This window comes from Bison bison, unplaced genomic scaffold (assembly GCF_000754665.1).
Source record: "Bison bison bison isolate TAMUID 2011002044 unplaced genomic scaffold, Bison_UMD1.0 scf7180017864453, whole genome shotgun sequence".
NCBI lineage: Eukaryota > Metazoa > Chordata > Mammalia > Artiodactyla > Bovidae > Bison > Bison bison.
Window position 1 is genome coordinate 4,239,883 of NW_011495015.1, and position 15,283 is coordinate 4,255,165.

Consider the following 15,283-nt stretch of genomic DNA (forward strand, 5'->3'; position numbering starts at 1 on the left):
GAAGCCCAAAGAATTTCATGATGTGAAATATGCTGTACTACTGGAAATTACTTATATTTTACTTTGGGGGAAATTTTACAGAGCAGGATGTTGCAACTTCCCGGTGTCAACTATTTTCTCTTTTAAAATTCTATTTGTGTGTGCGTGAGTGTGCAGTGCCAGTTTTATTTGTGTGTGTGTGCATGCTCTGACTCTTTGAGACCACATGGACTGTAGCCCACCAGGCTCCTCTGTCCATGGGATCCTCCAGGCAAGCATACTGGAGGGGGTTGCCATGCCCTCCTCCGGGGGATCTTCCTGACCCAGGAATCGAACCCACATCTCTTATGTGTCCTGCATTAGCAGGTAGGTTCTTCACCACTGAGCCACCTGAGAAGCCCTTATGAAGGTAAAAAAATAACTAATCAAAAACCTCTTTTTTAAAATATGAAATACGTATTTATAATATTTTATATTGATTCTAAGCTTCTTTTCTTATATTGAAACCAAGAGGTATCATAAGCCAAGTTTATATTATTTCCCCTGAATATACTGCTTTAACTCACCCACGCTAGAGCTCACTTTTTATTTCTCTACCCACTCATGAAATCTCCCAAGATCGTACTACGGTTTATCCCTGTCGGTTTGACATTTCACTTCCATCTTTAATTTCAGAGATCTCACTGTGTACTTTCTGATCCAAATCGCTCATAAAACTATTAAATAAAACCGTAACATGTTTCCATCTGGAGGAGCAAATATTTTCCAACGCTTTTGATTTCCTATTAAGCCAATTCTTTATCTACAGCAAAATAAAATATGACCCCCATTTGCCCTCTGACAGGTGGCAAATGACTATCCCACGGTTTTTCATCAGCATTCTTTCTCTTATAAAGAGGGAAACATCATGTAGTGGAAAGACTAGCTTATGAAGCTAAGCCACCTGTGTGGGTGTTCACCAGAGGCCTGACCTGAGCTGCAGTTTCCTCATCTGTAAAGTAAAGGTAACATACCAATCCTTAGAAAGGAGGCAACGATCCTTTAAGATCAAGCATAGTCAATGTCGCTTTCCCAGGTGGCGCTAGCAGTCAAGAGCCTTGCTTGCCAATGCAAGAGACTTTAGAGATGCAGGTTCCATCCCTGGGTTGGGAAGATCCCCTGGAAAAGGAAATGACAACCCACTCCAGTATTCTTGCCAGGAGAATCCTATGGGCAGAGGAGCCTGGTGGGCTACAGTCCAAAGGGTCGCAAAGAGCTGGACGCAACTGAAGTGACTTAGCACAGCAGAGCACATAATGAATGTCAAGCTGTGTATCTGACATAAGGTAGATTTTCAATACATACAAACTATCCTTATAAATCTGAAGCCCAGAAGCATTAATTTGTTGCAGACTTCTTGGAAATAAACTACATGGACAATGTTAACCATACTCCAAATGTAAAAAAGTAAAAACCATGCTCCAGCAACGCAAATAACTTGCTTCTTTTTTTCACTTTTATTGCACTGTCAGGTTTGATAAAGCAGCAACATACTTTAATGTTCAAAACTGATAGATAATGATGGCAGGTTTCAAACTCCAACAAACATGCAGGCTTCATTCTCCACAGGAGCAGTGGTCCCTTTTAGGGAGTCTCGGAAATCTTTGATAGGAAAGAAGTGTGGGGTCCCAAGTGGTGATAGTGAGGGTGATGAAGCCGGCAAGAGGGTCCATTCCAAGCCTGCTGACCATCAGCGTTGTCCTTTACAAACCACAGACAAGCTGTTGGTGTGACTCAGTGGTGACACATGCCGTCTGATGTGCGGATCTGTCTCGTGGAACACATCACCTGGCTCCAGTGGAGATCGGCTACTGGTCTGGAAGGAGTTTCACATTCTTTGCCATCATGGGTCATAACCATAACTACATGAGTGCTGGACAGAGACCGTTTCAACCTGAAGAGAGCTTTAGACGTTCTCTGGCTGGGGATTTCTTAAGCTGAGTTAAAGTTAAATGTGTGTATGGCATGGAGGGTCTCGGGGGGCGGGGTGGGGGGCGTCCAATTAATCAGGGAAAATGGAACTAACTAGGGGAAGGGAGGGCTTCCCTAATGGGTCAGCAGTAAAGAATCTACCTGCAATGTAGGAGACATAGGAGACTCAGGCTCAATCCCTGGGTCAGGAAGATCCCCTGGAGGAGAGAACGGCAACCCACTCCAGTATTCTTGCTGGAGAATCCCATGGGCAGAGAGGAGCCTGGCAGGCTACAGTCCATGCTCGCAAAGAGTCAGATGTGACTAAGCACATACACACAGGGGAAGACTGACGTGAGAGAAGGAGAGGGGTGGGGGTGCGTGTGGTGTGTTAGTCACTCAGTCGTGTCGGACTCTTTGCGACCCAATGCACTGTAGCCTGCCAGGCTCCTCTGTCCGTGGGATTCTCTAGGTAAGAATACTGGAGTGGGTTGCCACTGCCTTCTCCAAAAGATCTTCTGGACCCAGGGATCAAGTCCAGAAGATAACCCAGGTCTCTCTCCTGTATTAAAGGCAGGTTCTTTACCATTTGAGCCACCAGGGAAGCCCTAGGTGGGACGGAGGAACCAAGGGAATGTCATCACTATCTCCTTTCTCTTCCTCTTTTTTTTTTTTTAAATTTTTGACCATTTTTTAAAAGACTTTTTTGATGTGGACCACTTTTAAAATCTTTATTGAATGTGTTACAATATTGCTTCTGCTTTATGTTTTGGCTTTTTAGCCAGGAGGTATGGGGGATCTCAGCTCCCCGACCAGGGACTGAACCCTCACCCCCTGCGCTGGAAGGCAAAGTATTAGCCACTGGACTGCCAGGGAAGTCTCCACTCTCCCTTCCTCTTAAAGAAGTTTCCCATCATCACTTATGTGCTATCTTGCTAGCTGCCTATTTCCAGAAAGTTGGACTGTCAGGTTTGATAAAGCAACAGCATTCTCTAATTTTCACTGTTGATAGATGATGATGACTCATTTCAAACTCCAACCGACAGGCAAGCTTCATTCTCCATATAGGCGATGGTCCCTTTTAAGGCTAACGTGCCAGCTGCATATTTCTGCCTATTTTCAGACCCTTGCACAGACTCCTATAATTGTCATTGGATCCTAAAGGACATAGAAGGATTTCTTCCTAGAGGAAAGGAGATAGAACTGCAGCCAGTTCTTTCAGGACTATATTTGTTTTCGCAGCAGTAGATTTCTCTCCAAGTCACTGAGTCATCTTCCCAGACACAGAACTGAAACCTTCTTTTCTTTTTATTTGGAGATTGACATTCTCATATAGCATTTCATAATAATGTGTTCAAGGGGCACATTTAAAATATATGAAATGTATATGAAATAAAGTCACTGAGAACTGGAGATATTAGGAGCCTCAAGCCAACAGCCTGGCTTAATAAAGAACCACAATAACTTGCAAAATAGAAATTCAGACTAGAGCCCGAAAGGAGTCCCTCTCTCACTGTTATCTGCCTGAGTTCTAATATTTTCAGGTGCTGCCACAGGGAAGAATCTTTAACTAGATCATTTCAAAATTATTTTTCCCCTCTTAAAAATGTGCTGTGTGGAATAAACTGCATTGAATTTGAAATAACAGTGACGTCATATCTGTGGTGGCTGCCTCTTATACCACACTGAGTCTGGCACAGCATCAACAATTCTGATGGCTTCTTGGAAGACCAATGTTTCTCTTCGAGGCACTTACTGTTACTTTTCGAATGTTTGTGAAACCATTACCCTATCATGCGTGCTAAGTCACTTCAGTCATGTTCAGCTCTTTGCGCCCCATGGACTGTAGTCTGCCAGGATCCTGTCTGTGGAATTCTCCAGGCGAGAACACTGCACCTTAGGGAGTTTTCTTCAATGAAACTCAATTTATGTTTCTATTATCCCCAAACATGTGCCTTGGTAGGAATCTACTAAACAGAGAATGAAAAGTGTTCCAGTGGTGGTGTGCAGCATGGGAGTGTGTCCTCTAAATGTTGTTGTTGTTGTTCAGTCACTAAGTGTCGTTTCAACTCTTTGTGACCCCATGGACTGAAGTACACCAGGCTTCCCTGTCCTTCACTATCTCCTGGAGCTTGCTCAAGCTCATGTCTGTCAAGTTGGTGATACCATTCAACCATCTCATCCTCTGTCGTCCCCTTCTCCTCCTGCCTTCAATCTTCCCCAGCATCAGGGTCTTTTCCAATGAGTCGACTATTTGCATCAGGTGGCCAAAGCATTGGAGCTGCAGCTTCAGCATCAGTCCTTCCAACAAATATTCAGGGTTGATTTCCTTTAGGATTAACTGGTTAGATCTCCTTGCAATCAAAGGGACTTTTGAGAATCTTCTCCGGTACCAATTTGAAAGCATCTATTCTTTGGCACTCAGCCTTCTTTATGGTCCAACTCTCACAAATAAAGATTTGTAAACAATAAGAAAAAAACTCCAGCTTTCCAGTTAAAAGTTACAATCGGTGAAGCACCCACAGCTTTCATTACAAGGAGGCACTAAAATGAGCCCTTCACTGCTTTTTCCCACCCACAAACCCCTGGAAGCTTTAAAGGGGTCATAACTCAGAGGTCACTGTGGCTTCCTAAACTCTTAGGAACCACATCAGACCAGGCTAATCTCTTGATGGAAGTTAACCTTGAATTCCTGTTCTCGTGGCCACTTTTTCACTCGGTAAACGGATGAGAAATTCAGCTTCTGACTCAACACTCACACACACACACCGCTAGACAAAGCCAGCCCTATTGAAGGTGGAGGATCAAGAGGAAAGGTCACGCATTCCACATATGTCAAATGACAGAGCATCCCACAGTGTATGCTCCTGTCCTTAAATACCCTTTTGGCCATTCTTTGTTCACCATCTGCATTGAGGAGGCTTCTCACCACCCTTCCCTCAGGTCTCACCCAGCCCCCTCTCCCCATTCCCACGCCCTCGACTTCCTGGACCGTCCTCTGAATTCTTCCCCTCAACTCTTCCTGCAAGAGTGCAGGTGGTTCCACCCTCTCCAGATCCTGCCCCTACATGCATGGAGGCACCAGACAAACACAACAGCATCACAGGTACAGGGACACATTCCCCCCGACAACGTGGTTGCACACAGCACCGTCCCGTCACAGAGTACACATTTTCCTTAAGTTTGGGTGTGTTTAATCTTTTAAAAAACATTCTGCCTCTTTTTGCCAGAGACCATCCAGTACTTTTGCAGCTTATAAGGCTTCAGTTTCACATTTCATTGACGGAACAAATAAACTTATTTGCTCCCCAAATGGAAATTTTATAGAAGGGGATACATTTTCCCTTTCACAATTTGACTGATAGATAAATTGCTTGCAGTAAGACTGATAGTAATTTTCTCTTCTTTATAGACTCTGACTGTGTTGCCATGAAGCTCTGATGAATAAAGGTAGAGTCTCAGGCGGCTTTGAGAAGCTTAGAAAAACACACGATCCCATAGCTGAGGGTCAAGGAACTACCATGAATCAATGCCTGACTCTGTGCTAGGTATTTAGATCTACATCCTTAAAGTCACAATGTAATTAGTATTCTGTAAAGCAATTATCCTTCAATAAAAAATTAAATTAAAAAGAAAAAAAAGAAATGTTCTAAACACATATGCTTAATAACTATCTCAGGTTATACTACTGGCTTCATGTTTAGTATAAAGTGGCTTTTTAAAAAATACTGTGTTCCTATTTAATAGTTATGTCTTCTTTCATGGCTGGAATTTATCCTTTTTACAACTTTTCAAGTATCAGGACCAAATTTTAATGCCAAACACTTTCATGGACTACTGTAAATTGAGGGGAAAAGTCCAAATGGCCAAAACACATGGTACCTTTAACAACATGTTCAAATTAATGTGCATTTTTGAATTACGATGGTGCTCACATCAGTCCTCCAGTGTGGACTGTTAGGAGAAGACTTGAAGGAGGTGACATCTGAGCTGAGATGGGAAGAAGATCAGAGCAACAGCCAGTGTAAAGGTCGGAAGGTGAGAATGGGCCTGCAATGATCAAAGCTGAGAAAAAGGCCAGTGTAAATGAGCAGGGTCAGCTTTCAAGAGGTGGCTGGGCCCAGACACCGCAGGGCTTTGAAGTCCAGCTGAGGAGACTGACCTTGATCATAAGTGCAATGCGGACCACCGGGGGATACCAATGGGGGGTGGCGTTGATCTGATTTCAGATTTTACAAGATTGCTCCAGCTGCTGTGAGGCAAGAGATTGTGGGATGGGGGGTGCAGCAGGAGGTCTGTCAGGAGGTTTCCCGCCCCCTCCCCGACCTGCCCTGGTCCAAGGGAGAAAAGATGGGGTGTGGCCTAGAGGAGGAGCAGCTGAGGAGAAAGGAGGGCTACCTGGTATGGGTACCACCGGGTATTCAGTGTACACACAATGAGACCACGTGCATGGCAAGAGTTTGTCTCCAGGGAACACTGAGTGCCATGTATGGAAACATGGTCTCCTTTCAGTAACGCCGGCCTTAAAATGCTGCAGAGGGCCTGTGGGAGACACATGGCTCCTTTGCATCTAGAGGCGAACTTGCCAAAGTCTCACATGAACTATTTTCATCTGCAGAATATTGGAAGTAATTCTTTCACCTTGGTGCCTGAGGAGGCTCAATTAGTGAATGCTTATAGGGTGGTTAGAAGGGAAAAATGAAAAAATGTTTAAATGTCAACTGTGACTCTGTCTAATTGTATTGGAAGTACTTAACTCTGAAGCTTGCTGAGACCTCCTCCTCCAACCAACAGCTATTCTCCAGGGATGGTGAGAAGGCAGGAATGGCCTTTTCTAACTGCAATCAAAAGTCCATTCGTCACTTCACGCCATTTTCAGGGAAGGGTATAGGAATCAAGTCCTGTAGAGAAGCGCTTCATTATCTTCTAGAAAACCATGTTAGATGATCATTTTTATGAGAAGAGATAAGCGGCAAAATATCACAGTCTTCAATATCATTAGAGAAGAATTCCTTCCAGATAAGTGGCTGCCTTGAAGCATCTGTTTAGTTGCTCAGTCGTGTTCGACTCTCTTTAACCCCATGGACTGTAGCCCACTAGGCTTCTCTGTCCATGGAATTTTCCAGGCAAGAACACTGGAGCGGGTTGCCATTTCCTCCTCCAGGGGATCTTCCTGACCCAGGGATCAAACCCATGTCTCCTGCATCTCCTACACTAGCAGGCAGATTCCTTGCCTTAAAGCATCAAAGTAGTTTTATTTTAACTACTGCTGATGGATATCTCTTTCAAACATAGGGCACACACCTCCCCACACATGGGGAAGTGTCTTAGTTATGACTGAACCTTTTCTCCACCTTTCAGGGTCACAAGTCACACGGTGAGTCATGACTTGTGATGTCGCTGAGTGCTTCTCCTCCACAAGCTGTCACATTTCTCAGCATCCCCTACTGCTAAGCACTTGCCTCTTGCAGCCTCTTTGTGGGTCTTCTATCTTTTCCCTTGCAGCCAGGTCATTCATCATCACAGACTGTAACCATCATTATTTTTGCTCCGAAAACTCCTCATTTGTTATTTTAAATCTGCTGCAGACTGGATAACTAGTTCACAAAGCTGTGAGCATTGTGTGCGACATCAAGAGTGAGCAGGCTCTGAGTGAGGGATGAGGCAGCTCTGTTTTGAGTTAAAGTGCTTTGAACTTTATGGTCTCTATTAGGACCACGTGGAAGGCTCTGGAGCACACGTCATTTCACAAACTAAAAAACACAAAGAAGTGATGCATCTTCACCAGCCACTCTCACTATATTTGTTTCCTGTGGTTGCTGCTCCCGCAATTTACTGTCATCATATTGGCTTAGAACTACACAAATCTATTATCCTACAGTTCCGGAGATGGTGTGAAACGGGTCTCACCACACGCGGGTCGAGGGGACAGCAGAGTTGGTATTCCTTTCAGAAGATGCTGCTTCCCTAGGCTCACAGCCTCCTTCCATCTTTAAAGTCAGCAGGGAGGCAGCTTTGAATCCCTCTGACTCTCACACTCTGCCTCTGTCATCATCTTTCCTTTTCTGAGCCTATTAAGGACTGTAGTGATGATGTTGGGCCCATTTGGATAATTCAGGATAATCTCCTTGGCACGGGGTCCTTAACCTCATCTGCCAGGTGAGGTACCAGAATCACAGTCTGTAGGGAATTACGATGCACACATTTCCCATCAACTTTCAGGTGTTGCTGAAGCTGCTGGTTCTCAGTACACACTCTGAGCAGCAAAGGAAAGGGTTCAACCTGCCATCCTTCTGTTTCCTCAGGCAAACTTGCAGGAAGTGGACACGATTAAGTGGGCACTTAATCCACGACCAGTGTGATCGTGCAGACTGCTGTCTCTGTGAACTTCTACAGCAGTTATTTTTGTCTTCTTGTTTGACATTCAATAAATATTGCCTTATATGATTAGCTACCATCCTATGCTATCTTATTTTCCAAACAAAACTAAAAATGCCTAGAGATCCAGGACAAACTTTGATCAATTTCTTCATATACTTAGCTCCCAAATTCCAACTCTGTACCTTGTACCAGGTAACTGCCCAAGAAATATTTGTTGACTATTCATGGATTTCCTTAGTAGGGGCTGTAGACCTATTAAAATTAGTTAGAATCACAAAGAGATGGAAATATGACTTTTGCTATGAAGCTAAAAATTTAAATCAGGTGTTTATAATTAGGTTTACATGTAATAAAGAGACAGAATGTATATGTCTGTATTAATAAACTGGGTTAATTACATAATGGGATTCTTTGAAAAGTTGGATAATTGAATAAAGGAGAATTTCAGAGCACCTGGACCTCTAAACTGCTTCACAATTACAGAAGGATTACATAAAACTGTATATCCTTATTAAAAACAAATTAAACAATAATCATGAATATTATCCAAAATAATAAAAGAACAGTGAGTAGCTGTTTGATGTGAATTATCAGGAACATTTTCATGATTGTTCTTTAATTAATTGCTCCATAATCTGAAAGCTTTCTCTGCCTCTCAGCGTGCAATGCAGCCTAATACAGAGTTTCCTTCCCTGAACTAACAGTCAGCTTGATACATCATGGCAATGAAAAGAGTACTGAGTTACATAGGAAAATCACCTACATGTGACTGCCCCTTGGAATTCAGTGCGGAATTACATCCTGCAATTAATATGAAGACCGCTGTCTGAATGACCGCCATCTCTCCAGGGGCCATCACTTCCCATCTGTGCTCCCTGGGAAGAGAGTTCCTGGCACGGCCCCTGAGGCAAGGCTGAGGACCGCCCCCACCCCCCCCCCGGGCCCCGCAGCTCTGATCTCACTCCAGCAGCACATTGTGGAGATGCTGCTCCAAGCAGTGACCCGGTCCCAGTGCCAGCGGAGAGGAAGTCTAACCACAGCTGACTTTTCATTTTGTAGAAGTGTCAATTACCCAGTCAGTCATTCTTTAATAAACACTGTTAAGCATCTCTTCTAGGTTAAGTGCCATGCTGGGATCTAGACAGAGTTGCATGGACAGGATCTCCATCTTTGAGAACCCAAAATCCACTAAAATGAGGCTGTGAAGGGGCTGGGGCTTCATCTGGCCTGCTCACACTGGATCCCCACATCCAGGCGAGTGTTTGGCTTATCATAGCTGGATGGAGGGAGGGAGGGATGGATGGATGGATGGGTTAGTGGGGAGCACAGATACATACATCATTAAATTCTGGTTAATACAGAACTTCTTATAAACTCACACCAAAGCTACAATTTATGGAGCCTTCACAAAGCTACGTGCCAAGTACTGTCCTACAACCTCTCTGCAAGTTACCTATTTTAATTCTGACACGCACCTCTGAGTGGCTATGATTATCACACCATTGCACGTGTAAGGAGCTGGTGTGAAGAGCAGCCATGCCTTGTGCCTGAGCTCACACCCTTGGTGATAAAGTCATGACTCAAACTTAGGTCTTCTGACTCTAGGTCTCTTAACTGCCTTACTATACTGGCCTCTCCCAGCTTTCACAAAAGCCAGAGGCTTCCAAATTGTGGCTCAAATTTTAAAAAGGGGAGAAAGGTGAGTAATTTGCTGCCATGGGGCATGCTAAATAAACATGATAGCAAAAGCAATCTTCATTGTGTTGTGAGATCGTGCTGCTTTCCTTGGGGTTTGCCTACAGTCTGAGCCCACGGAACAGCCAGGATGAGGATCTGGGCTGACTTATCTATTGGTTAAAAGAGTCAAGATGTCACAGTATTTCTTGGAGAAAATTGTTATTTCCATGAGTTGGCAGGAGCCTGGTGGTGCTCCTTCTTCAAGACAAGCTACGAAATAAAACTTTACCTTCAGCAGTTTTTAATACCAAAAATCCGCTATTGACAGCAGAGCTGAAGAGTGGGGGCAAGAAAAAGGTCAACATTTCTTTAAAAGTGACATTTTTCAGTGCAATCATTTCCAAATAATATTAAAACCTACAATCGTATGTGGTCAGTCGAGTCCAACTCTTTGCAGCCCTATGGACTGTAGCCAGACTCCTCTATCCACGCAATTTTCCATGCAAGAACACTGGAGTGGCTTCCCATTTCTTATTCTAGGTGATTTTTCTCACTCAGGGATTGCACCTGCGTTGACAGGCAGATTCTTTACCATTTGAGCCACCTAGGAAGCCCCTATAATTGTATATTAAAGGACAGAAAAGGCCAGCATTTGTGCCACAAACACTTGAAACGAATCAAGAGATTTACAAATTCGGAAGATGTACTCTACAGACTATGTACCCATCACTTAGCTTGGGAGGTGATTAGGGAGCTGTGGTTGTGGGGTCTGCGGTGGGGAGGTCCGCATGAAGAGAAGAGGCTGGGGACCTTGAACAGTCAGAAAATCCCCAGAGTACCAAGTTCTTGGGATGCCAAGGAGGCAAGGCTTATAGAAAGAAGTGGGATGGCACCCAAGACAAATTTCTTCTCCCTTAAAATCTGCTGAGAGCTAAAGACTGTATTTTTTTGAATCCCTATTCTCTTCTCTTCTATACAAACGCTAAGGCATTTGCCACATTGTTTGGCCCCACAGCTTCCCTGCCTCGGGCGGAACAATAAACACTGAGGAGTGTGTCTCAGGACACTGTGTGATGGCCAGGGTGGGCTGTGCCAGGGAGCAGGAGGGATGTTTAGTTAAATCAGTTTGGAGCAGTGGTCCTCAATGTCATTCCCAGATCCGCAGCCTCTGCTAGACTAGGGAGCTGCAAATATTTTCTGTGAAGAGCCAGAGAGCAAATATTTTAAGCTTTTTGGGCCAAGAGGCAAAACTGAGGATATTATGTGAGTACTTATATAACAAGGGAGGAAATCAGCATCCCCAGTTTGACTGATGAAGTTCAAGCCATCACGTTGGCTATACATTTTTATAATCTAGATCCATTAATACTAATGAAAAGAATGAAATCATTTTTGCAGGGAACAGCATTTTGCTTAATTGGGGTTCAAAGATAGTGTCCCCTGTCAGGGAATCAATTGCAAAATTTCATCCATAAGAACCATTACTAGGTTGCTCCTGTTCAGTCCTGTCCAACTCTTCCCAATCCCAGGGACTGTAGCCCACCAGGCTCCTCTGTCCACAGGATTCTCCAGCCTAGGATGCTGGTGTGGGTTGCCATTTCCTTCTTCAGGGGACCTTCCCAAACCTTCTGAACCCAGGGATCAAAACCGCATCTCCTGAGTCTCCTGCACCGCAGGCAGATTCTCTACCCCTGAGCTATAGGCGCCTTGCCAAAGCAGGGGGCAAAACAGATCTGGCCCTTGGGCTAGACCTGGGAACTTCTTAGAAAGGCAAATTAGAAGGTCTTACTGAATTAGCAGATGTGGAGGTTGGGTCAGATACCTGCCTCTTAACAAGCCCTTCAGGTAATTCTGAGGCCTCCTAGCATTTGAGAACCAGTGGTGCACATGTTGAAGGGCCAGAATTAGCCCCGCCCACTCCGTTATTACCATGGTAACAGCAATTTCTCAGTCATTCAGTCATCGCCTTCTGCCCTACTTTTCCTTTGCCATTATTTTAATGAGTTTGGGTGTATATTTTTATTTTAAAATAACCTTTTGGGTCTTAGGCAACTCATTTAGGAAACATGGTATGCCCATGTCTGCTCAGAGATATCTAAGCAGAGGGGCAGGAAGTCCTCTGGGAAAAGGCTCAGAGCCCAGGAGGAAGAAGCATCTCTAACCAAAGCCAGAAGGAGAAGGTCTCAGACATTTTGCTCTCAGTAGGTAACCGGAGAGATGGGTGATGGAAGTGGTGACTTTTCACCTTTTCAGTTGTTGCTCTGAGCCACCTCCACTCAGTTAAAAATAAACGGGGCTACAAATAGGTGCTGTGTTTTGACAGAAGGGCTGGTCTCGGGGCAATCATTTCATACAATCCATAAATAATGTTTTTGTAGCAAACTCAGAAGGAAGAAATACACAGACTGTCACCTGGGTTCATTCTCACTCTGACTCATCTTTTTCTGTCTCTGATGCTGCCTTGATTTCTCCGTGTTTACAATGGAAATAATCCATCAAAGTGCACTGATGGGGCTGCCTTGAAAATAAACCCAGGTGTGTGAAGATCTCTGCCTCTGACAAATTCTGAGAATTATTATTAGGTTGTATTGTCCTAACAGACTGACAAGATGATGTCTAGGCTGACAAAAGGAGCGCACAGCACCCTATTACTCACGCGGTGCTGCTCCCGGGGCCGCGCAGACTGCTCCATGGTCCATCTGGCACCTTTCCAGCATACTGCATCTTTTGCTGAACATTCAAATAGCTCTTTAGACCCACTGGCCAGGATGTGTCTGTCAACATTTAAATTAGGTTCCCCACCCCTGAAATTCAGGTTAGTTGAGTGACTTGGGGGTAGGGGTCCAGAGGGGAAGGGGAGGCATGTTATCTCCAGAAGGCTTTGGTCAGTCTTCCGAGACCCACATCCAGATGTTTCCTGTTAATACTGGTTGACTGATCAAATTCACTGGATGAAACCTAGGAAGTCCCAAAGAGCCAGGCCCAAGTGGATACGGGGTGTATTTTTAGGATATTCACCTTCCTAGTTTAGAATTATGGGTGTAAAGCCAGGAAGACTGTAGCTGTAAGAAGGGAGCCCTGTATTCTCCGGCTTTTAAGGTTTTGCCCAAGACAAGGAAGGAACTTAACATGCTTTCGGAAGCTCAGAATCCTGGTCCTTCTCAGGAATCTTCCTGGAGCCTAAGCTTTAGCACAAAAGATTCCAAGGAAAGACATACACACCCACGAGGACTGGCCATGTTGGTGGCTCCATCGGAGGCACTTTAAAAAGAGAAGCAGGAGGAGGAAAGTTTAGGATGTGTATCCTAAGGCAAATGCTCAGTTCTGCATCCTCTTTAAAATTCAAGTCCTCAGGGGACCCCTTGTTTTGACTAACAAAGGAGTCAACACAGGAGTCAACACAAAAAAACACCAATGGTTGGAAGAAAGCAAGCCTTGTAAAGATCTCCATAGAATTGAGAGGACTACAAAATACTTTTAAAACAATAAAGAAAAAATGTATATAGGAAAGAATCCATTACTGTCTCAAAAGCTTCACCTTAAGAGATGACACTGTTGAGTGTTATTTCTAATTCTCACTTCATGCTGTGTGGTACTTAGATTGTATAGAGACAGACAGATGATTGGTAGATAGACATTCACCTTCTATTCTTTTATTATGAAGCCAAGAATTCTAAAAGGAAAAGGATACACAAGGAAAGAAGTGAAAGAAACATCACCTATGAAGCCCCTTCACTGAAGAGGTGACTGTGTATGTGGGTTACTTGCTCAGTCGTGTCCGACTCTTTGCAACCCCATCGACTGTAGCCTGCCAGGCTCCTCTGTCCATGTCTCCTGCATTGGCAGCCGGGTTCTTTACCACTAGCGCCACCTGGAAAGCCCCACTGAAGAGCTGAGCTCTGTGCAATTCCGATAGGTTTCTCCACACCGTCCTTCATTCTAGGTTCCATCAAGTAGAAAACTGAAGTTCTGAGAGGTCAGGGCTCGTCTGAAGCAAAACTGAAAATGGTTAATTTCCCTTCCATTTTATACGAGTTAAGGAAGCTTCTGAGTGCTCATTACAAAAATCCAACCAATAAAGGCTTTATCAAATGAAGGGGGATTTTTTGCTTCTCACATGCAAGGAGTTGGCAGGGCAGGACTGGGGCACTGGCTCAGGGGTGCACTGGGGACTCAGAATCTTTTTGGGCTCTATTATCCTGAGCAAGCCGGACAGCATCTCCAGGCTTGTAGGTGTCCTTTCATCAATCGCATGAAAGCTTTTTCAGACACCATCCTGAATCTCACTGGTCCCCACGAAGTCTGCACGCCCTAGTGCTGCGAAGCCAGACTGGAGAACTCTGACAGCAACCATATGGCCAGCAAGGTCAATGTCCCCACCACCTGGCCCTTGACAGGAAAAGTCTGCCAGCCTAACTTGACAGCATCATTTCTAATGGAGGCTGATTTTCAATACAATGGATAGATAAAGCTTCTCAATTAGCTAATCGATTTTCTACTTTACTATATTGAAGTTACTCTCGTGTTCTCCATTGTAAAGAAAATGGTGATGAACATCCATGTATTATACATACATCTTTGCATGGATCTCCAAGTATTTTCATAGGAAGATGGGGAGTATAGTTCAGTAGTTAACAGCACATCCTCTGGAGCTTGGCTGCTGGGTTCAAATCCTGGTTCTGCCCATCAGCAGCTGTGTGACCTTGAGTAAATGATTTAACCTTCAAGAACTTCAGTTTTCTCACCTCAGTGAGGTTAACATGAGTTAAAACATGCATAGATTAGAAAAATGACTGCACATAGTAAATGCCACCTATATTAGCTATTATTGACTTTGAAAAAAATTTTTGACCATTGTTATTATTAGCAGTAAGTTAAATCCCTAAAAAAGGACTTCCCTGGTGGTCCAGTGGTTGGGAATCTCCCCTTCCAGTGCAGAGGACACAAGTTCAATTCCTGGTCAGAAAACTAAGATCCCACATCCCACAGGGCAATTAAGTCTGAGAGCCACAACTAGAGAGCCCTCAAACCCCAACGAAGACCCAGAGCAGCCTCCCATCCCCACAAAAAATTTTAAAAATAAACAAAATCCCTAAAAGTGAAACTTCAGAGTGTACACTTTTTAACACATATTACATTTCACACAAATTGGTTTTCTTAATTTCTGAGAAACAGTGAATTTTATCCTTTATGAAAAAAAAAAAAGGAATTTTGGTCTAATTTTGTTTTGAAAGTGAATAATTACACTGAACTACAATTAATAATTAATTATAAAATAAATAAAATTATATTCCTA